Source organism: Ornithodoros turicata, chromosome 8 (assembly GCF_037126465.1).
Source record: "Ornithodoros turicata isolate Travis chromosome 8, ASM3712646v1, whole genome shotgun sequence".
Classification (NCBI taxonomy): Eukaryota; Metazoa; Arthropoda; class Arachnida; order Ixodida; family Argasidae; genus Ornithodoros; species Ornithodoros turicata.
Genome location: NC_088208.1, coordinates 35,909,908 through 35,932,339, shown reverse-complemented (window position 1 = coordinate 35,932,339; position 22,432 = coordinate 35,909,908). Strand labels below are relative to the sequence as shown.

The 22,432-nt window shown below is 44.4% G+C and overlaps 1 protein-coding gene across 5 annotated transcripts in view; it reads right to left on the bottom strand.

Moving 5' to 3' along the window:
- LOC135367145 (calcitonin gene-related peptide type 1 receptor-like) overlaps positions 1-22,432 on the bottom strand; it is a 135,964-nt gene that overhangs the window by 73,199 nt on the left and 40,333 nt on the right. The gene's annotated exons all lie outside the window — the stretch shown is intronic.

Genomic DNA, 22,432 nt, shown 5'->3' with positions numbered 1-22,432 from the left:
GTTCAAACACTGTGTCGTTCCACAAGTCTGGTGCGGCTGCTCGCAGACAGCCAATGGGATCTGACGTTACCTGCCACGTGTGCCACGGCATGAAACTTCCGTCGGAACGTTGTTTAAGGTAACTAAGCAATGCTTGCTTCAAGAGGTATTCTGTTTCGTCGTCACGTTTTCAGCGTGATATCTTTTCTGCTGTCTGCTGAGACGCGAGATGTGTACAACCAGGATGAATGATAAGTTGATAAGTAAGTTTTTTTAATTAAAATTTTGAATTGAATTCGGCACCCGACAAATTCTGCAACTCAAAAAATAACAAAATAAAAACCAGACACACGACGAATGACCTTATAGCCAAAAATAGTACGAATTATTATTACACCCGTCTCACCGACGAAATTTATGGTTCAGCCTCTTTTTTTGTGCCTGTGTAATAGGCGCCCTGGTGTACACGACAAATGCGCAAGACCACACTGCTTGGCACTGCAGGCGAAGATTTCACTCTCTCTGCCTCTTCGCGCAGGAGGTCCCCTCTTTTAAGAAGGATCACCTGCCAGTACGAACTTTTAGTACGCTGGGTGCTTGGGGCTGTTGACAGTGATCTTATTTCCGGTAGGCAGTGAATGAGACTCCTGCCCATGAGCCCACTGCCACTGAGCCACGTGACGCGGGAAAACATGGCGATGCGAAACAGGCGTCATACTGCGGGCCAATGAGGCAGCAGCGTGTCTTTTTACAATCTCCTCTCGTAATGGCACGCATACCGCAACAACTCACGACACGCCCTCTTGCTGCGACTCCGGTGCGGCAATATCTCTTCCAAAGTCACGGGACCAAACGAGACGTACATCACTGGACGAGCCTCATTCCTGCATCTACGGAACCAGTACAAACACGCACTAAACGTAGCGTTTGCGTAGAGCTTTAGTGCATCGTACGCTATCGCCTTTGCGTACAGAAGAGATAGCCTTAGTGCTTCGTGTAGTGCGCAGAACCATCGACGCTATCCCTTTCGTACACAGAGGCGATAGCGTACGATGCAATAAAATTGTCTATTGTCGTGTTCGATCTTGCGTAAACCACCAAATGTGTCCCTTTTCGGAGTTACGAAAGTTCGCCGAGAACTGAGGGTCAAAGCGCTGCAGCAGAAAATTCGTCTTATTCATGCACACAAGAGCTGATGGCCTCCACACTAGGCAACTACTATACCAATATTTCACAACAGCCCAAATATTTAATATCCTTGCGTGGAAGAAGACAGAAGGCGACAACAACGAAGCTTCTCGCGTTAATTCATAATTGAATCCAAGCCTTATAATGAAGACATCTAGCCCTGTTCGTTGCGAAACCCCCGCGCGTATACAGCCAGGCGCGCATGTATTGTTAATGCCCGCCGACGGTTCATGTCCGTCAAGACGTCGGATAGCTAATCGAGCACCTGACAACCGCACCACGAAAATAGTTTCTCCAGGAAGTTTAATTACCCGTAGTCTCAACCCCGGAGACTTCGACGAAGCGCCACATCTGAGAATTTACGAGGAAGGTTTAGAAAAGAAGTAAACTGCAGGAAGAGCAGTTCACGATGGGGACGTTGCTTTTAAAAGTTCGTTGCCGACAAGCCTAGAGGAAGCAACAGGTTACACGTGTGACCGGGCGCTATTAATTAATTTGCCAACTAGTTATTTTTCCAGCAAAATTGCGGTGACGGTGCTCGGGGCGATGTCTGGTGGGAATCCAGTGCGATATTGATGGCTACGTAGCCGACACGTAGCAGACATTTGTTTTTCGTTTAAGACACAGCGTCATGCGCATGCGAGGAAGTTTCGTCGCGCGCTTGACGAGCACTGTGAAGTTGGTCGCAAATTCGACACAAAATGTTGCTGTTACTCGCAGTGTTCTAAATTTTGAAAACTATGAGTGCAACTGAAACGAAAATAGCGTAAGATTGTTGAGGGCTAACAACTTACTGAACATATAAATTTACAAATTACCGAATACATAAATTTACAAATTACCGAATACATAAATTTACAAATTACCGAATACATAAATTTACAAATTATTGAATAGATCAATTTTCGAATTATCGAAGAGATAAATTTTCGAATTATGGGATAAATTTTCGCATTACCGAAGAGATAAATTTTCGAATTATCGAATAGATAGCTTTTTGAATTATCGAGTTTTCGAGTTATCGAACGGACAAATTTTCGAATTATCGAATACATAACGTATAGAGAGCTCACGCTCTCGAATAGATAAATTTTCAGATATTGTTCATCTACTGCTTTAAGGTAGCTTGAATGCGTTTGTGTGTAATAAGTTTACGCGCTTCGCTGTGCCTACACAGATAGAGCCACCTTGAGAGCATTCGCTAAATGGATGCATTCCCACGCAATCGAATAGTCAAGGGTAACAGTTATAGCACTGCCTACGTCTGCCTTCCAGGGAAGTGACTTTTTTTTTATGAGAAGCGAACATAGAACGACAGCAACACATTTATCCAACAACATATCCAAATCCCTCGTGACACCGACATAAGCGTTAATGGACTGCCTATAAGGTCCGCAAAAACGACTGTCATATTCGAAATCCGCGAAGTTTCCCGAAGCACTGACATTGAAAAAGCATTTACGTAAGGGCCCTTTTGCAAAAGGTATTAACGGGGCACACGTAATCCTCTTTCACATTTTTCGAGAATTAGCTGCTGTTATCCTTTCTGTATGTGACGACCGTTGTTTGGAATGGCCTGAGCGCGAACGAAATTCCAATCACTTTCCAATATATTTTTCACTAACGGTGACGACCTAGCGGAGTATTGTTACGAAACCTGCTCATGTTACGGTGGCAAATTGTCTTTTTAATATGTAAATTACGTAAAACGAAATCTTACACTTCGTTGCCATATGGTCAGGATTTTTATTACGTTTCTTCTGCGTGGACTGTCACTAGCCTTGTGAAGAAGTTGCAAATTACGAACTTCGTAAGAATTATGACCTATTAAACTTTGGGCTATAACGTGTTCAGTTGTTTGCACTGGTTGCTTGTCACGTTGAAATATGTACAGTGGCTTCGTACAGACAAGAATGGAGTATGAAAGACAGACTGTATAGTTGAAAAATTACCAATTTTACCGAGAAGAGAGTTGTTTGCTAGCTTCTAAGAGTATGCCGTTTCCAAATGAAACGCTTACGAAAATTTTCCTAATGCGTCGCTTGTTGCGTCTGGGAAAGTGCCATAAGGATGATTTACAAAAATGCTTCCTAAGGAGTCAGAAGGAAAACTCGTGCTGGGTTTGGAGTTGTACGGTAGGTAATCCTCCGTGGCTTTATGGTGCTTGGTGATGAGACTTCATAATGACAGGTTGCGTCATCTACGATTGGGGCTAACCACAACCTACGTATTTATTTGATTGCTAACGTCACTAACAGGCAACGAAATATCTGTAGAGTCGCGTTCTCAACGACATTACAGTGGGACGGTACGTCTTATAAAATCCCCAATCCCAAAATTCCCTACAATCCCCAAAATTCTTTATAAGGAGGGTTTCGCGTACTTTTTTTTTTTTTGGGTGGGGGTGGGCTTGGCTCATGGGATATTCAGAGGGTGTTTTCCGGCGAATATTTTTTTTCTAAAAGTTCGTAGTTTTTCGTAGTTTTCTTAACCACTGAGTTAATGTCTAGAATTTTTTAACTAAGCGGCGGCTGTGAGCAGACATACTCACAAAGAATGAGAAGAGGAGAACAAAGAGGATCAATTAATGGTGAGCGCAAAGCAAAAGACAGGTCGGAATTCTGTTTAGAGATCTTCGAGGAGCCCATGTAGCATGCACGAAAGCAAAAAAGGAGCATCAGCCCGGCACTGATGCGTAGGGGAACTCCATGGGCCAAGGACTTTGGACAAGCTGTATGGTCTGTGGTCGAGGAGCTCAAGTGTGCGTTGGACTTTTCCCAAGCAGACCAGAGAAATGTTTGAAATCACCTCAATATGTCGTCACGCAAGAGGAAACGAACTGCGCCAATCACACACCGAGGAACGTCCCAAAATCGACGTTTTACGGATATTGCGGGGAATAAATTTGAACACAAGGAACCCATCTTGTAAGAGTCCGCGTACTCAAAGAAGTAATGGATAACGTGGAAGTTTCACGCAAATTCCCGTAGCCTGCATAGCCTTAACTGCAGCCCGCATTCAAGTGAATCAATCTTCAGTTCACACCCCAGGCAGCCATTGGTCGTATCCGCGAACTCTCTCAGCGTCCCTCTATAACTTCAGCGAGCTATTAATTACAAGGCAGGCCACCAACATTTCTGCGACCCTCACATTCCGACTGCGTAAGTGGCAATTATAGCGAGAATTGAGTGGGGAGACTATGGATGAAAGTTCCCCTCATAAGATACCGCCCTTCGATTGGCGCCGACGTGCGAACTAACGCCGCATCAGGATTTTCTTTTCTGTACAATTTATGCCCTCGAATACTATAAAATGCTCGGACTGTTCAAACTTGTGCTTCCGCAGCATCAGTTATGTGCCGATAGACACGCGGCATTAAAAGCAAAGCCAAAGTCGTAAAAACTGAAGGCCACCAGAGCGTAAGTCGCTAAATAAAACAAGAGATCAAACCTGTAGCCACCATTGGTTCGTATCGTTGATCGGAGGAAGGACACTGAACGACAAATCAGAGCGTCGATTGGAGAAACTGATAACATCACTCAGCGCGCGCGATGGTTTATCGCAGGGATTTCCCTCAGGATGTTTTATTAACTTGACATGTTGTACATATGGAAGAGGACATACTTGTAAGTCCATGATCTGCGCGGTTATCAGAGGAAACATAGCAGTGAACATGCGGAACAAGAAGGGTCTTCTGATCAATGCTGTTTGCTCTTGAGACATTGGGAAATGGTCTTGCTAAGAACACGAAATCGTATCATTGTTATCTGCGGGAGCTTTACATCAAAGTAAGGTTTCATGTCGGCAGAATGTTCATTATTCCGTGTTGTCGCCACGAAAAAAAACTGTGGCTATGAGCAGCGTATAGGTGTGGACAGATGGAGATAGGACAGTAGGAAGGAGTGGGGGACAGGGGGTTTAGTATGCGTCCTGGGCAGACTTCAGGAGGAACTGGGACGTTCGTTTGGAAAGTCTTCGGAAATCCCAGGGGGAACCTCAGACAGCACAGCCGGTGGTAGGATTCGAACGCAGCACCTCCCAGTCTTCAGCGCGACCATGACTACCAGCGACTAGCAGGACGCTTTAACCGGCTCGGCCACGCCGCTGGTCGCAGAATATAGTGAAGCGACTGAAGCATTGTGAAGCAATTGTTAAGCAAGACCTGACGTTTTTCATGAGGTTACGTTAAATTTTCATTCTTCTTATAATAAGTAGAAAATAAGGTGCTCAGTTGGCGGGTAGGTGATAAAGAACTGGATACTTTGTACCTTTTGCATGAAAAAAAAAAGAAGGAAAAAGGATATTTTAGGTTAATTCGGTTTGATCTGTGAGACGGAACGGGTTTCTCCATCAGACACATAACCGACTGGTGCTTGCATCTTATCTCCATTTTTCAGTGTCGCATCTTCTAAAGTCCGCCTTACAATTTGAATCAACTTCCCGTCTTTCATGTATGCCGCGTCGCACGCACTTCTCACGCTATCAGTTGCAATTCAACCGATAGGCTCATTCGATGCGGTAGATGCGTAGCCCACTTGTTGATTTCAATTTCCAAACCTCGTTCCAATTGGTATTTTGATGTAACCGAGTATCACATGTAATGGTTCAGAAGACTGGTCGCGAAAGCGTCGGTCAAGACGATCCCAAGACGCTGGATTTCGTGCAAAGTTTTAGTTGGGAAAGTCTCAATATCCGTTACAGTTCACTGCAGCGTTACGGCCTTGGCAGGTTTGTCGATCACCTATGGCCTCGCTCAACGTAGCTGTCTCGCCCTCCCTCAGCGGCAGTCATCTGCTGTCACATTAAATCGTTTTTTTTTCTGGGTCAACCTCCAAACGGTGTGGTGGCGTCAGCAGCGTTTTTTCTGCCTTCTGCGCAGAAAACGTGAGGTACACCAGGGTGGAATTGCGGCAACGGCTGTGCCTATTTGGTTGTCTCCCTGGGTTCTCCAGAGACGCTGTCGAAGACGAATGTCAGCACAATTCTGTACTTGTGCCTAGAGCACTGCACGTTCTCGGGCTGACACGAAAGCTTGAACACGGTCCAGCACACGGGCCGGGCCGGCTAAAGACTTCTTTTCGTGGGGCTGCGCAGGCCTCTGGTTTGACTCTATGGGCCCCAGCCGAGCTCGGGCACGTGCATTGCCGACCCTAGATCGGGCTCGAGCATGTTTTACCCCACTGTTAGTTATCCGCGATCAACTTTCAGAGCCCGCTGTACTGGCTCCAGCCGGGTAACCCAGAAATGTCTTGAGTTGCAGCCGTGCCCGTGCCAAGAAGCCTAGAAATTCTTTGGGTATGGGCCGCGCCCGTGCCAGGTATGGAGAAGTCTCGCTGGGCCCGGGCGGCAGAATCAATAGTAGGCCGGGCTCGGGTAGGGCATGGGCCCACGAATGTGGCCCGTGCAGTGCTTTAATGGGCCCATGTCGCGCGGGTTCCGCCTGAGCAGCATTGTCGCGTATGAGCAGGCAAATAGCTCGGCGAGTAATGCCACAACAACAGCTTTATTGTGAGATGATCAATGGCGAGTTTTATCGCCAGGGGCGATATTCTACCACATTGCTGGTGGTGATGCAGGGAATGAAATAATGAGCCCCTTCACACCACCACCCCAATGCCATCGTCCTTTCACAGTCAATGGAATTTGAATGTTTGAATCCTGTCGATAGAGAGTTTTAGTTCTACCGTTCAGAGTCGTATTGTGTAACTGTGCAATGTCGCTAAGTTATACGGACACCCTTTGCTACTCAGAAGGGACGTTACACCCGGTATCAAATCATGTTTACACACATAATACCCCCACAGCACTGGAATAACTGATGTTTGGATGCATTAGCATATTTTGCATATTACTCTGCATGTCTGCGGTAGCCAACCATGTTTCGTACATGCCGTCTACGGGTGTTCCTCGAAATAAAGCGATAGAAATCCCCGTTGCGAAATAAACTCGAACAGACATCGAAAACCCGCGAATTTGAGTGGTTAAATAGTGATGTCGAGTTTTTCAACGTGGCATTTCATATAGTACGAAGCCATCGAGCATTCTCCTTGATCATCCTTGTTTCGAGAACGGGGATTTTGCAACCGGGAATATCGAGCTCTTTCCGTCGTCTAAACATATACAGAGCGACGGCGCACTTAGACGATCGCTTTACATGTGGATACCAACTCGCACAGTTTACAGCAGACAGCATTTTAACACGTTCCAGACGTGGTTTTGAGTTTCGCTGACTCAATTCCACACGAGCACGGGAAATATGAAGCGTTGTCGTCGAAGTTCTTTTAAAACAACAGAAACGGAAGCTGAAAAATGTGCACAGGCTTTCGAAACGCACAAATGTACTGTCTGATCCGCCGGTTGATAACGGGAGCACGTTGCGCATAATAGAGTGCAGTGGAGTTTGTGGAGATGACAGACGATTTCTGAATACGGCGTTCTCTAAACAGCTGAAAACCGTTGGAGCTGTAGCGCACAGCTGTTCATCGCATGAAGGGACATGTCACGGGTGTGTCATAACCTTGCGAATTTTTTCATGAAGGAAGCGACCATTATAAAGTGCTAACCCTCCGTACACTGGCAGTCCTTTGGAGATGACATTCTTTGCGTTTCGAGCGCACGTTTCTGAGCTCAGAGAGGTTCGCTGAGGATAATTTTCGACTCGACCCCGACTTGCCTGCTCCGGCGCACACATGCAGTGTGTTGTAATTGTTTCATTTTTTTTTACTTCTTACTGAAAGCCTGTAAAATACCGCATGACGATGATCCCGTTAATAGTCTCTGTTCTCTCTGTCCAGCACGTCAAAGACACAATACACAGTGAGCCCTCGTCATTTAAGCCCATGGTCATTCCCGAAAAGTTTGGTCATAATGCGGAATTGTTATATTAACAGGGGGGATTTGAAGAGGTTTCACTGCATTGTTCCCCAGGAGTATGGTTGTAAATCGCGTCTGTCAGATTATCGGGGGTCATATTAACGAGGGATCACTGCACATAATACCGCTCTAAAAACTATATGTTCGTTCACATTGTCTGCTATTACTCTTTGATACCTGCTTCACTGATTGTTCGTTGTTCGATAACCCTTCGAAGATGTTACCAAGAGTACGTGCTTCTGGAAGTATATGCCTGTGGCTCGTTCGCAATGTCAAACCGAAACAGCACGCGTTACTGTTCATGTAGAACCAACACCAAAGCCAAAAGACGTGATGTGTAATCCCAATGTCTTCCGTACTCAGATTCCTGCTGTTACAACGCCAATTACATTGACTGCCAAACCTATAGCCAGGAATCACGTCTAGCAACCTTGGAACAGCACGAATAAGCTAAGGAGAGTCATTTCACAACAGGCGCAAGAAACGCGATACAGCCGCGCTGAACGGGAATATCGACAATCGGCAGTAGCCGAAGCATAAATCACGACAAACAGCCGTGACGTAGTTCGAACGGATGCAGACGACAGTAGTTTCGCAACGCGTGACACTGAAGAGACTAGAACGTAGAGGAACCGCAGGAAGTAAAAAGAGACCGTGTGCATCTGCCAAAGCCCAGGAGGCAAGTTCCAGAAAGCGGCATCCATCACCAGCTGCTTCCCACGCGGAGTTGACGTGTTAACAAAAAGTCGTCTCACGTCTTCCGTGTTGAAAAGAAGCTGGAGACATGGAAACCGTTAGCAGAGGCCTTCAGGAACTGTGCATTTTTAAACCGTTTCAAATGGGGTGCGGACAACATTGAGTAGGGTGTTCTGTTTGGCAAAGCAAGGGCACAGTAACGAAAGTAAGCAGTGAAGGACGTGCGGTTTGCCGGTCCATGTACAAAAAGGACGCACAATACGCACGGAACGGACTAAATTAAAGTGCACGCATCGTTTCTTTCTTTAAAGCGGAGAGGAGGAGAGAGGAGGAAAGACGAAAATCAAAATTCCGTGTTATGGTCGGTTGTGTCGGCGAACTTCAATTCCTCGGTTTTTGCTGCTTTGGAACAGACGGGCATTTCGGCATTAGTGTATAAGGATTAGGGACTGTTTGTATAAGGATTATAAGGATAAGGATTATATGGATGCTGATTACACTGGGTCCACCTCTGCATTGTATTGTGAAACAAAAAAGAAAGACAAGACGCAATTCATATTTGCTGTGCTAGAACTAGATTTGCTGGTCTACTGTATTTGCTGTACTACTGTGTTTTCCCTGCCTGGAGATATAACTTTAGGCTAAATAGGGCGCCGGAGGAAAGGGTTAGCATTTTTCGCAGTATGACATCTTTACTGTATCTTTCTTTTTGTAACTGGCGTGACCAAAAAATGCTAAACGTTCATGCGTTGCACGCATCGCGGCAGACAGGAAATATGTACGCTACATATACGTAAATCCCACTCTCCCCCGAATCTACGGCAGCAAAACACGAACATAAGCCTTCGATATGAGCGAGGCACATTTGAAAGAAAGCTCCATCTGTCTCGAACCCCGTGCATTACCGCATACTAAGAACGGATTAAGGATACGCCTGTTCTGCTACTTAAGCAAGAGTTTCCAATATTTCCAAGAATATGCGTCTCTGAATGCAACGGTTCGAGACGCTGCGGAAGCTCGTTATGAAAGACGGCAATAATTTAAACGAGGAAGTGCTTGGTCGACTTGCGTGTGAGACAGAAAGATAGATACGTATTGCATGTGTTTATAAAATGAGAGTATTCGAGTCCACGAGTGTGTCTGAACATTTGCTTGCCCCGGTTATAATCCAGACACATATGAAGGATCAGCAGTTTAGGGCCGCCGAACAGGTTCATCAGGTGCTTTAGCGAACAGAGTGTCGAATCTCGGACAACAGCGACGAAATTATAATCACCAGACTTACTTCTGCTTATAGATATCCTCCGGATCACAACTGAAGTCAAAGTTATTGGGTTTTTTTTTTTTTTTTTGTATTGAACTTAGTCTCAGGAACACGGTATAGACCAGAGTACACCTACAACTGTACGGTACAGTAGTACAGTTATACAGTTGTAACTATACTGTAACTGTACAGCAGTACAGTTATACCTGTATCCGCAACGTGGCACCAGCAGGAATTTACGAAGAAAAAAAAAAACTCTGACAGCAATCCATACATACCGCCCTGAAGCTGAGAATAAGAGCGGCCACACCGGGGAGTTTCTGCAACGTCCCCATCGCGATCGTGCTCGGATCGTGAACTTAACGTCGGAACTTCCTTGAGGAAGCTTCAAACGCCGAATCTAGAACCAGATTTACCACTGTGTTGGAGCACCTCACTCACAAGAGGTACAACAGAGACAGTTCACACAAAAAATTCCGTTCTTCATACATCAGAGGCAGCATAATAGAGACTGGGATGTGCTCAGAACACGTGCAGCATCTCACACGAGCACAGATAGCATCCAGATGTCGATGCAATTCAGATTCGGCGGACTGCTGGTTAGAAATAAACCAAATGGGCGACCTAAATAGCACAACCAACTCAAAGGGAGTCACCCTAATAGACATCTGAGGCAAAGCAGTTGTGTAAATGACCAGATATTGTGAAGCACACGTAAGGAGTACCTGCTGCTCATCTTTCCCTCAATGAAAAGAAAGTATTTGCCCGTGAAATGCAATGAAATAAAATTTGAAATTAGCTAGAAAATCCTGCGATTGCCGCTCTCATCATGAGGCCTTTCCCTTAAGAAATCAGGCACACATCAGGATCGAATAGACATGGTATTCAGACTTATGGACCACAATAGTCAACGATCTGTCATTGTTCAGGATCTCAATTGCAACCGAATAGCTTTGAAGGGGTTGCAACACTTAGACCTACGCTGGGTCATTCCAGCCGAACCCAGCCAGAGGTGTAGCATGACCCTCATAGATTTCACTTTAAAATACTGTTTGCGTTCTCTTATGGGTGTGTATGCAGGATTAAGCTTTTTTTTTTCTCGATATTTTGGTTTCTTGAGCATTGGGGACGCCTCGAACTTGACCCAAACATGAAAAAGAGTTGTCCGTTTCGCGCGTCCTTCTGACACATACAGACGTATTTCTGCCCTTTCTCTGTCTGGCGTTAAGTTAGAAGGATCCATCTAGCTTCCCGACTGGCTCCGGACAAATCCGGTGACGTCGTAAGAGCTCAAGAACCGAACGCGTTTTGGGCAATTTTTATGATAAATTTTTGGCAAGTCAGCATTTTCGTAACTATAAGAAAATATGCTGAAACTGCTATATGGAGATTCGCTTCGCGCGAAACTATGAAGGCGTTCCATATTTATTGTTTAACTAAGTGACCGGGAAAATATCGACCATTCGTAAAAAATAACACTTTTCAGATGGTATTTTCACATACCTGATGTCGTCTAGGAAGTGAAAGAAGACGTGCCGTTTGTAGAAAAGAACTTCTCCTATAACATATTGAAAATCTACAGTTTTTTTTCCCTTTAAACGAGAAAAAAAAATCGTCACCACACTCCGCTGCAAGTCATTCGTTAGTTGAGGTCTTCGAGGAAGTAAAATAAATGTTCCTTTGTGGAAGACACGTTCTCTCATAACATTTTGAATATCTACATGTGTATTTTTTCTTAAGCGATAAAAACAAACGTCAGCGCATTCCTATCCCGTCTGTAAGGTACCATTATCACCCTTTGAAGGGAGTTGGCCTTCTACTGTTAGTTCTAACGCGAGTTCTCACAGCTGTCTATTCGTACCAGATCCGTCGTTGTGTCTGGTTGCCTGACTCATGAGTCATGACATTGTTACGGTGCACACGATTCGTCACTTGTTTATTGAACAATATCCGAGAGACGTGCTAGGACTGCTGTTGATGGCGCGTCGCAGTAGAAAAACAGAAAATTCAATTGCTAACCTTTGCCTCCACAAGCATGACTTTGGCACGGTACGTAGCACTTTTTTTTTTTGGCCTCATCCCGTGCAAAGGGCAATGTGACGACGTTGGCATTGCAGTTTGAAGGGTCGGCAGCTAAAGGGCTAGCTTGCAGCGCCTCTATTGAATACAGATAATTTGACACCTGTACCGCTGTTCCTTGGGTTCCACGGGTGAAAGAAAGCTTGAAGAGAGCGCATGCGTTGTGGCTCGCCGCCGAGTCCACCCGGTTGAAGAAGAAATTAGTAAACGTGAAGCACAATGAGGCATGCTCCATCCAGGGCACCACGAGATACTGTTACTTTGACCCTATATCTTCTGTTCAGGTATATGCACAAAAACGTCTACTTCCAGTGAAAGAAAGACAGTCCGCGCACAGCTACATTTTCCCTTTTTTTTACTTTCTGTCTGGGAGAAGTGCGCGCGAGACAATAACAAATGGTTTCCAAAGACTGTTACGGCTGTTAGACTGTTCTGACGTGCTCTGAGTCAATAGCTATGGTCAGCTGGCGCAGTAAGATCCACAGGAAACAGTTGAAGAAAAATGATAATGGTACCTCACAGAGCGGATACACATGCGCTGACGAAGTTTTTTCGCGCTTAAGAAAAAATACACCAGCCGATTTTTAAAATGTTATAGGAGATGATCTGTTGTTGAAATGGTGTGATTTTTTCACATCATAAATGACGACGAATCTGTTACGAAGCAGCGACTTTGAGTGTTAAGTTAGTAGAACTTAGTAAAACAGCAGAAGGCGAAATTAGTCGAAAGGGTGATAATGACACCTTACAGACGGGATGCAAGTGCGCAGACGAATCTTTTCCTCGCGTAAAAACAAGTACTTCCGTAGATTTTCAAAATGGTAAAGGAGAGGGTCACAAAGGCATCACTTTTTACCTCCTAGACGGCCTCAACTAACGAATGACCTGCGGAGTATGGTGACGAATTTTCTTTTTTTTTTTTTTTCGTTTAAGGAGAAAAAAAATATGTAGATTTTCAATATGTTATAGGAAAGGATCTGTTCTACTAATGGCTCGACTTCTTTCACATCCTAGATGACCTCAGGTATGTAAAAATGATATCTGAAAAGTGTCATTATTTTACAAACTGTCGATATTCTCGTCGCTTGGTTAAACAATGAATACAGACCAGCTGCGTATTTTTACGTGAAGCGAATCTCCATGTAGTAGTTTATAAGCATAAATAATCTCTGGCCCCTGAGAGAATGGTAACTTGCCAAAAAATTATCGTAAACATCAAAACGCGCTCCGTTCTTGAGCTCTTACAACGTCACCAGATTTGTTCTCATTCCATATGCTCTACGGGAAGATAGATGGACCTTTCCCTTCTAACACCAGACAAAGAAATGCCGTCTGTATAAGTCAGAACGACGCGCGGAACGGACAACACTTTTTTTGGACCAACACATGTTTGGGCCAAGTTAGAGGCGCCCCCAATGCTCAAGAAAACAAAATCTTGAGAAAAAAGTTTTCTGAAAAGTTATCCTGCACACACACACCCATAAGGGAATGCATAATTTTTTTTTTCGCGAAATCTCAGAGGGTCGTGCTATACCTCTGGCTGGTTTCGGCTGGAATGGCCCTGCTATGACCAATAATCTTGAAAGATTTGCATTCATGTGAATCTCCATTCAGAGTTTTAAAGCAAAAGAGGGCGATAGATGCTATAGAAAATTGGCACCGCCAATACCGAAACTCATGCGGCTGTCACCGCAGGCGTGCATGGGAGAGGTCACGTGCTTTCGAGCACCAATGGGAATTGCTGTAGCTCTTACTCCTCTCTTGAGTTTGACGCACGCATATGTTCAATGGGCTACAAATATATCTCACAACGCACGACATGTAGAACAATAACTACTTTTTTTTTTTTTTGCTCTCTCAATACTCTGCCAAGTAGCGTGTCGAATGTGTGCGGCAACGATGGAATCAATCACATATATCAAAATGTCAACTTTTTCCAGCTTTCATTCCCATAGCACGCATCCAGGGAATATGTAACAAGGACAGCGGTCACCCCTCGAGCTCTCTATCACTGTCAACGTCACGGAAAAAGTGTTGACACTTGACAAAGCATCCGTTTCACGTGCATTGATTTACTGCTTATGTGTTAGATGTCACATTTTCCTACGCCCAATGTTTGTGATAGTTCTGCTAGAGTACGTGTTGACACCGAGCTAACGTGAAATGTTCAGGATGCAAGCACCATACAGTGCCCTCGGGTGTTGTACGGGGTCCTCGAACGTGGACGAACGGAAAGTGGTTTTGCAGCTTCGACGATGGGAGAAGAATATTGTGGTACACGATGTTCTTTATTTATGTCATAACATAAAGTAAAGTGAAACTGACGTCCCTGAAACCAGTTTCTTTCCGGCCAACGGTGAATAATGGTTATGTTACGGGCATTCGAAAACTTGTACTACCTGACAGATTCATTGGTATACTACGTATTGCGTTATGTATGGCGAACGTGAAAACTGCCTTACGTTATCGTTACAGCCATTGCTGTCATGCTTACTCCTTGTGAATTTCGTTAAAATATTCCAAACATGAAACCGTTGGTCGATGGGTAATATTTCAATATAACCGTTTTCATTTGCTTATAATTGTTTCACATTGTTTGTCAATGAGCTTGAGTTATACAGATTTACTAGCGTAACTTTTTCGAACAGTATATTATATCCACACAATGTGGTCTGTATGAAGCCCTGCGGTACGCATTAATCAATTAATAATTAATTAAGTTTGTGTAGTTACGTTTCTCATGTTATCCACTATGCTACCGTTGAGTCTGCCTAAGGTTATCAGGAAGATGCGAGAATATGAACTGCGGTAAACATAACTCGAATTTCCTCGAACACAAATTCTGCGAACTTCGGCTTCCTAAGTACCTTCAGAGGGACGTATGAAATGTCGAACTTACACGGACTTAGAGAACGCATGGAATGCAGGAATACACTTTCTTTCACCTTGTCCGTTCTCTCTTGCGTGTTGGAGACTACCATGAACCCGCATTGAACAAGAATTTGCCTTCAGACCAAGTGTTGCGCCATTATTCCACATTCACAAAATGAGCAATTCCTGCATCTCAACTATGGGGAACTTCCGCAGGAAGAAGTGGCCATTAGGAACGCACTGTGTTCAACATCATTCTCGCAGACATAATCGCTTAATGGAACACGATGGTAAAACCAATACGAGACGGTATTTTTGGGCACCTTACATCGCTGATTAGCGCCAAACGACATGAAATGGAACGGGTGTAATTATTTTGCGGCTTGCTTTACTGTACAGGGCGGTGTATTTAAGGACGTCATCAGGGATCTGCATAAAAAAGTCAATAAGTACAGAAGCTGTCACGTACATCCGGGCATTCTGGACGGAGACAATAAAACCTGCATTTTTACGCTGGAAACACGAAGGCCGCTTGCAGCATCATTTTCGACCGTCACAACCAATACTGAGTGGTGTGCGTCGCATATAGGGCGTACTATCTTAGGAATTCAGAAGAAAAAAACACGAGCAGCTTTGGGCAGTTCTGGGTAAAGTAGATAAAAAATGAGAGGAACGCACCAGAGTTTATGTAGTCCAACTACAGACGTAATACAGACGTAGTACAGACGTAATACGGACGATAGGAAAATGTTTTCTTATACTAAAGGGGTATAGTATTAAAATTAGTGTCACCATGTCTATCTCTCTGAATCTGAGACTGACATTCAGTAAAACGGTGCCCCCGTCGTTGTCACGTGGTCAGAGAGAGTGATTTCTGCTTCAAAGGCGACAGGGCTACCGAGCGAGGCGTCATCTGCTGCATCAAGATTATAACACCGTATGAGAGAGAGCGCTGAAGTGCTGCGGTGTCAGTGTTACGGACGGACGGACGGACGCAAGAGAACAAATCACACTCAATAACCGCCTCATGCAAATGAGCCTATGTCTAACGGGGAACCAAGATGGTGGTGTCCAGACACGAATGCAAACAAGCAAACAGGTAAAACTCAGCAGCCGACACATCACTCACTCTGCGGATATCGTGACAAGCTCTCGTAACCCTGCTACATGCGTCATCCTGGATATTTGTTGCACACAAGGCTGCCAGCGCTGCACTGGAAGCGCGCCAGTAACTAATAGTTTTCTTTATTAGCGTCGTCTGCCTCGCAGTGACGTTTTCATATCGCGTGCACGCGTCACATTTGTCATAAAAAGAGTGACTCCTTCCGGCTCTTCTTTTGAAGACATCCGATATTTCGTATGCGAAATCGTCTGCTTTAGTCAAAGTCTGACTCTGTGAGCATATCGCCGCGAGGTTGCTGTGCGTAACCGTCTGTTATGTGTTATGGTTATGGTTATGTTATGTTATATGTTATGTGTTATGGTTATGTGGTATGGAAAATGCCTACACTTTGGAATGGCCATTAAAACGAAGTTTTTCCCTACATTATTCGCTGCGATGAAGATAGTGGTGGTGCTGGTGGAGTGATTATGGATATTAGTGATCAATTTCTGAATGACCAGCTCCCGTGGCATAGTGGTTGGGATGATCGGTTTCCACGCAGAGACTGAGAGGTGACACGGGTTCGAATCCTGTCACCTGCTGTGCTGTCTCGGGTTTTCCGAAGACTTTCCAGACAAATGCCGGCACAGTTCCCCCTGAAGTCGGCCCAGGACGTATACTAACCCCCCTGTCCCCCGCTCCTTCCTGCTGTCCTCTCTCCATCTGTCCACGTCTGTACGCCGCTCATAGCCACTGTTGCTTCGCGGCGCTAACACGGAACTAAAAAAAAATCTGAATGAAGATGGTTCCGAAAGTAGCCATCTATATGGACTGACTTCTCTTTCCAATCCTTCACTCTTCGAACCACCTGAATGACCTTCCTCGTGCATTTGCTCTTATTGCAAGTAATTTCTTACACCATCTGTTGCCCACAGGTGTCACTGTAAGTACTTTTCTCGTAGTTATCATGATGTTCCCATTGTGTTATTCCCGTGTACTCTTCACACGGTGTGTTTGGTCAAGATTTTCCTGGAATCTATCTCGATACTTGTTATTGCTCACATTGTGTTATTCAGCCTCCCCAGGGCATTAGCTAGTTTTTGCTTGTTTGTTTTTTGTTCTTGGTTTCCTCGTTTCGTGTGGCTTAGCGATGTGTTGTTCCTTACTTGTATGTACGTCACTTTAACCTTCCAAGAACATCGTTGTTCAAATGTTTTATGAATGTATGTTCTGCATTCCCAGTATACGAAAAATTGTGTTTTATAACTCTTTTCTAATGCTCACCAAACTTTGTGGTGTACAGCTCGAAGCACAGTTAACCTGAACGCGCCTCCGACCTGCGGAGCGGGAAGAGGGTCACCCTAGCGTCACTTAGGCGAAATGAAGGGAAAGAGTGTCTCGACTGTCCCACTTGTGCTGCGGTGGTGTCCGCCTTGCCATGAGCTGTTGACTCGGCACTGGATTATCACTGCATCCTTGCGATATCGGCCAGCATAATCTATATAATCATAATCTACATAATCTACTAATCTACATAATCGCCGCAAAACCAAACAAACGTCGCGATGATAACAGCTGACGGTGATGCGATGCCGTGTCAACAGCTAATGGCAAGCCGGACATCCCCGCAGCACAATTGGGACAGTAGAAGTTCTTTCCCTTTATTTCTGGCAAGCGCCGCTAGGGTGGCACTCTTCCCGCTCCGCTGGTCGGAGGCGCGTTCAAGTGAACTCTTCTTCGAGCTGTACACATTTGGCGTAACCACTACAAGGTGTGAATCATCTCCCCATAGAATCCTCTCCCTTTTATTCAACTGCAGCAACTAAGACTACAGCATCTAAAAGAGAGAGGAAATTCGCCTTTCCAATTTGCTCTTCGTGCCAAAGAATACAGGAACATTGTGCGCGAGGAAGTCAACCAATGACACTAGACGGAAGGAAGAATTGACTCATACAAGAGTGACATGCAAATCACCGCGATCGAATTAGACGTCGTATTACGGGACAGAGGTCTTCGGAATACTTTTTCCTGTTGCTCAAACAACACAGGTAATAAAGGGGGTTTCTTTTACACGGGTCGCAATCCGCCTTTTCCTTCCCTACTGGGTAGACGTTGATTACGGAAGGTCTCCCCTGATGAGTTGTTTACCCAGAATCGCATTTCTGCGCTGACGAGATGTCGCCCCCGGGTTTGGTGGGGCGGCGACCCATCTGTTGCCTGCCGAACAACAACAACAACAACAACAACAACAATAGATGCTGGCGATGTGATGGGGTGTTTCACCGCGGCCGAAAGGTCACGCTGCCATCGAAAGGAAGTTTGTTTACCGTGCGTCTTACACCTATTGAACTTCATTCGCTTGATACGTACGGTAAAATGCTTACAGATGCGCTGCTAATTTCATTTCGTTGTATTAAGTTGTCTTAAACAGTACGTGGCATACTTAAATGGTGCAAGAGAAAGAGCACAAAGCAAAAGGATAGAAGTACTACAGCATAGTTCATTAATGAAAACAACAAAACAAATGACTTTTTTTCACGATGTTAGTTAACATTGATCCAAAACTGTTAACAGTAACGAAAATATCTACGCCTGTATCAGCCATCTGATTATGTAACATTTCAAAGCGTCCCCCAAGATTAAGGCAGGAACTCAGATATTTTAGAAACGGTACAAAAATCCAACAGTAACGTTTCCAACTTATTTGATGACACAAGCCCCCCCCCCTTTCATGTAGCAGTCTACATTTCTTCAGGTGTAAAAGACAACAGGACACATGGTGTACATTATGTAGACACAGGATGCCACGTAAACAAACAAAAAAAAACAAATGGAGGAGGAGGAGGAGGAGGAGGAGAGGAATCTGCCTTGTGAGTGACCTTGCCTTTATGTCAAGGGTTCTGTGGATAATCGGGGTTAAATCCCCCGAACCTCGACATAAGGGCAAGGTCACTCACAAGGCAGGTTCCTCTCTTCTTCCTTTCTCTTTCTTTCTTTTTTTTTTGTTTGTTTACGTGGCATCCTATGTAATGTACACCATGTGCCCCGTTGTCTTTCACGCCTGAAGAAATATGGACAGCTACATGAAAGCTTATGTCATTTAATAAGTTGAAAACTTGGATAATAAGTTGAAAATAAGTTGGAAAACGAAAGGATGTCCAAAGCGTCTTGCAGCAGCATAAAAAGCCATGATATTCAACGAAACGCGGACAGTTCAATGATCCATGCACTGAAGACTGACCAAACGCCGAAAACACACATGTTTATAAAAGCGATAAAATACTCACGGCGTAGACAACGAATTAAAATTAACAACAGACATTGACGTTTCCATTCATGCACGCATTTCAAAATAAATGTAAGGTCACGCATCTTAAGTCTTTGATGTTAGGTTTTAATCTTAAGAACTTGATCTTTTATCTTTTACCTTTATCTTTACATCGATTAAAGGGGTTGAGACATGACGTCCCACGTTATCACAGGTAGAAGTGAAAGACGGTTCTTTGCACCAATGCGAACCTGGATTGAAAGTTTCACAGCGAAAAGAGTAATAGAAGCTTCGAAAATTGGCACCAGAAATGCCGAAACTCATGCGGCTCTGACATCACAGCTTACACCGCTGCCAGTGAGGCAGCGCACGAGATGTCACGTGCTTACAGCAGCCAATAAGAATGCATGCAAGCCTGAGCTTTCTGACGTCGCCGCTTTGTTCGGGAGTGTGTTCAATAGCTTGTATATCGCTAAGTAAGACACGTAGAAGAATAATTCTTTTTTTCCTTCAATATTCTGGCGTGCAGTACAACGAGTCCATAATGTAATAAACCACGTCTATGGAAGTGTCCCAACCCAGTTCGGGTATATTCAAAATAACACCGACACTCTAAGCACCCGTAACAATAAGTGCGAATAAATCTACGTTGTACACGTTCAGTGTAAAGGGAGGAAACAGTACGACGACAATTCCAATGTGGGTTTCTGTTACTGCGCGATGTTCAATGTAAATGAAGGTCAGTTCCCACCGAGTGCGAGTGACTATACTCTGAAGGAAAAAAAGAGTAATTTCAATCCTTATTGGGGATTAGAGTACAAAGGGGCTGTCAGGCAACCTTGGTGTCTTCTAATCCCCCATGTCCCGTATGTCCATGAAAAAAAAAAAAAAAAACTATCGCTAAACGGGTTGGACGTGATTGCGTTGAATCCAAAAGAAGAAGAAATGTAACGCAGACACCGCCATACAACGGTTGAAACTAGTGACTTACGTAATCTAAAAAAGGGTTTCAAGATGGCACTCACTTGTCTTTTAAGGACAACTCCGCATTTCATTCAGGTCGCGGCTCGCAGCACATTTCATGGTTACATGGGGGACGATCCATCATTCTTTGACGTAGGTCGTTAATTTCTTTCTTGACACTGGAATCACACAGCGTGGCTACCGCGGCGCATAATCTATGCGACGTGAGATGTTATCGCTTTTACGAAACGCGACAAACAGATTTGCACGGGACACTCCGGAGGATTATGTAAGCTTGAACAGTATTTTATCAGGACGCCAAAGAGGTCTACAAATCTAGTTACGTATGGAGACACGCTGTTTGTGTGTGCTTTTCTAACCTTGGCTCTACCGATTTCCTTGTGTACCGTCTACCCAGATTCAAATTAGGTAATAATAATAATAATAACTATTTTTGTTTAGGAGTGAAAAAAAAAACTAGGGTCTTCTTATTGGTGCACCACAAAATGTTATACATGAACAAGTAGGTTATGAAAAAACAAATATATCTAAATAACGCAACGTAAAAACATGTTGTGGTGCGGCTTTTTGGTGTGGTAAAACAACAAGAAATATTTGTTGTGTTTTATTTTCGTATTTGTTTTCTGTTGCAAGGGTACGCGTTGACCTAGTTCTAAAGAGATACTCTGGGGAAATTATGAGAAGTACGCATGTGGAGAGTGAAGCCGCAAGAATATGCAAGGAGATGCATTCCCAGTTGTCACTGTAGAAACCTAACGCTATGAAAGAAACATATGTACAAAATATATAAAAATGCATTGTGGTTTGGCACACACAAACAAGAGCAATGCTTTCCCTTTACTCTCAATGTTTTAGCCCTAATACAAATCCTTTGCCTTTTCATCCAATCTTGCAGCAGAAGTACATTATCTATCAACCCGGCGGAGGACGGTAGCAACTTTGTAGAAGGGGGCAAGTTGCTCAGAGACGCTGCCTTGGTTGGGGGAGGAGATTTCGGTGCACGTTAAAGAACCCTCTGGTGAGCAAAATCAGTCCACAGACTCGACCACTGTGGCGTCGCTAGTGATCACCGTTATCTCTTTGTCTTTGTTTGCTTCTTTTTTCCGTGATTGTGCCAAAAAACGCATTGTCATGGGGGGCTTTGCAGCAAAGTTGGAGGTGGGGGCACCCCTCTAGTGACAACTTGACAACGTTTGAACGGAAATAAGGGGTGCAACAAATGAACAAATGTAAACAAAAATGCAGTTGTGTAGCAGTTTGTGTTGTGTGTTCTCTGCCTGAGTGTGTGTCTGTTTTGGCTGCAATGAACACCACGTTGAACTTCAACCAACTACCCCAGCTTGCCACCCTTGTAAACAAAAACAAAATGTAATGAAAATATATCAGAAGATAACCCAAACATCCCAAGCAGCAGCGCATCTTGGTCCAATATTGGACCAATATGTTGTGCTACTTGGGAAGTTTGGTTTATCTTCTGATATATTTTTATTACATTTTGTTTTTGTTTACATTTCATTTGTTGCAACCCTTATTTCTGTTCTAGCGTTACAAGTTGTCTCTAAAGGTGATGCTTGGGTTAACAAGAGAAATTAGTCTCGCGACGTAAAGCCCCAAATTATAATACACACTCACTTAAGCCCCATTGGTTTGCGTTAAGATGGGAAAGGGGGTGGTCGGCCTCAATAATTATAGCTGGCTACTCCAAACCGCATATTTCTATATTCCTAGAACTAGAAGCAAGTAAGAAAGAGATCAATCAAGCGCAACGAAGAAAACCAAACAATAATTGCAGCAACAACGACCGGAATATGCAAACACGTTTGTACAGGCCCTATATAGAAGCTTAGGCGCGTGGGTGATGCAGAGACGTCGTTTGCGAGAACAAGTGGTTTACGGTCTCGGGAAACGTGCTCTGCTCGCACCTGTAGGCAACTAGGCTGTCCCCATTCATTTACATCAGTACCTGTGTCAGCTGAATGGGCCGCTCCCCGGCGCATGCGCAGTTCTTAAAAATAAGGGGGAGGTTTCTGTTTTTATGCCCAGTTAGACACTTCCAGTCGCAGTAGGCAGATCTTGAGAATTCGCCAGTCGATTGGAGAGCACAGCACAGTGACACAGAGACCATGAG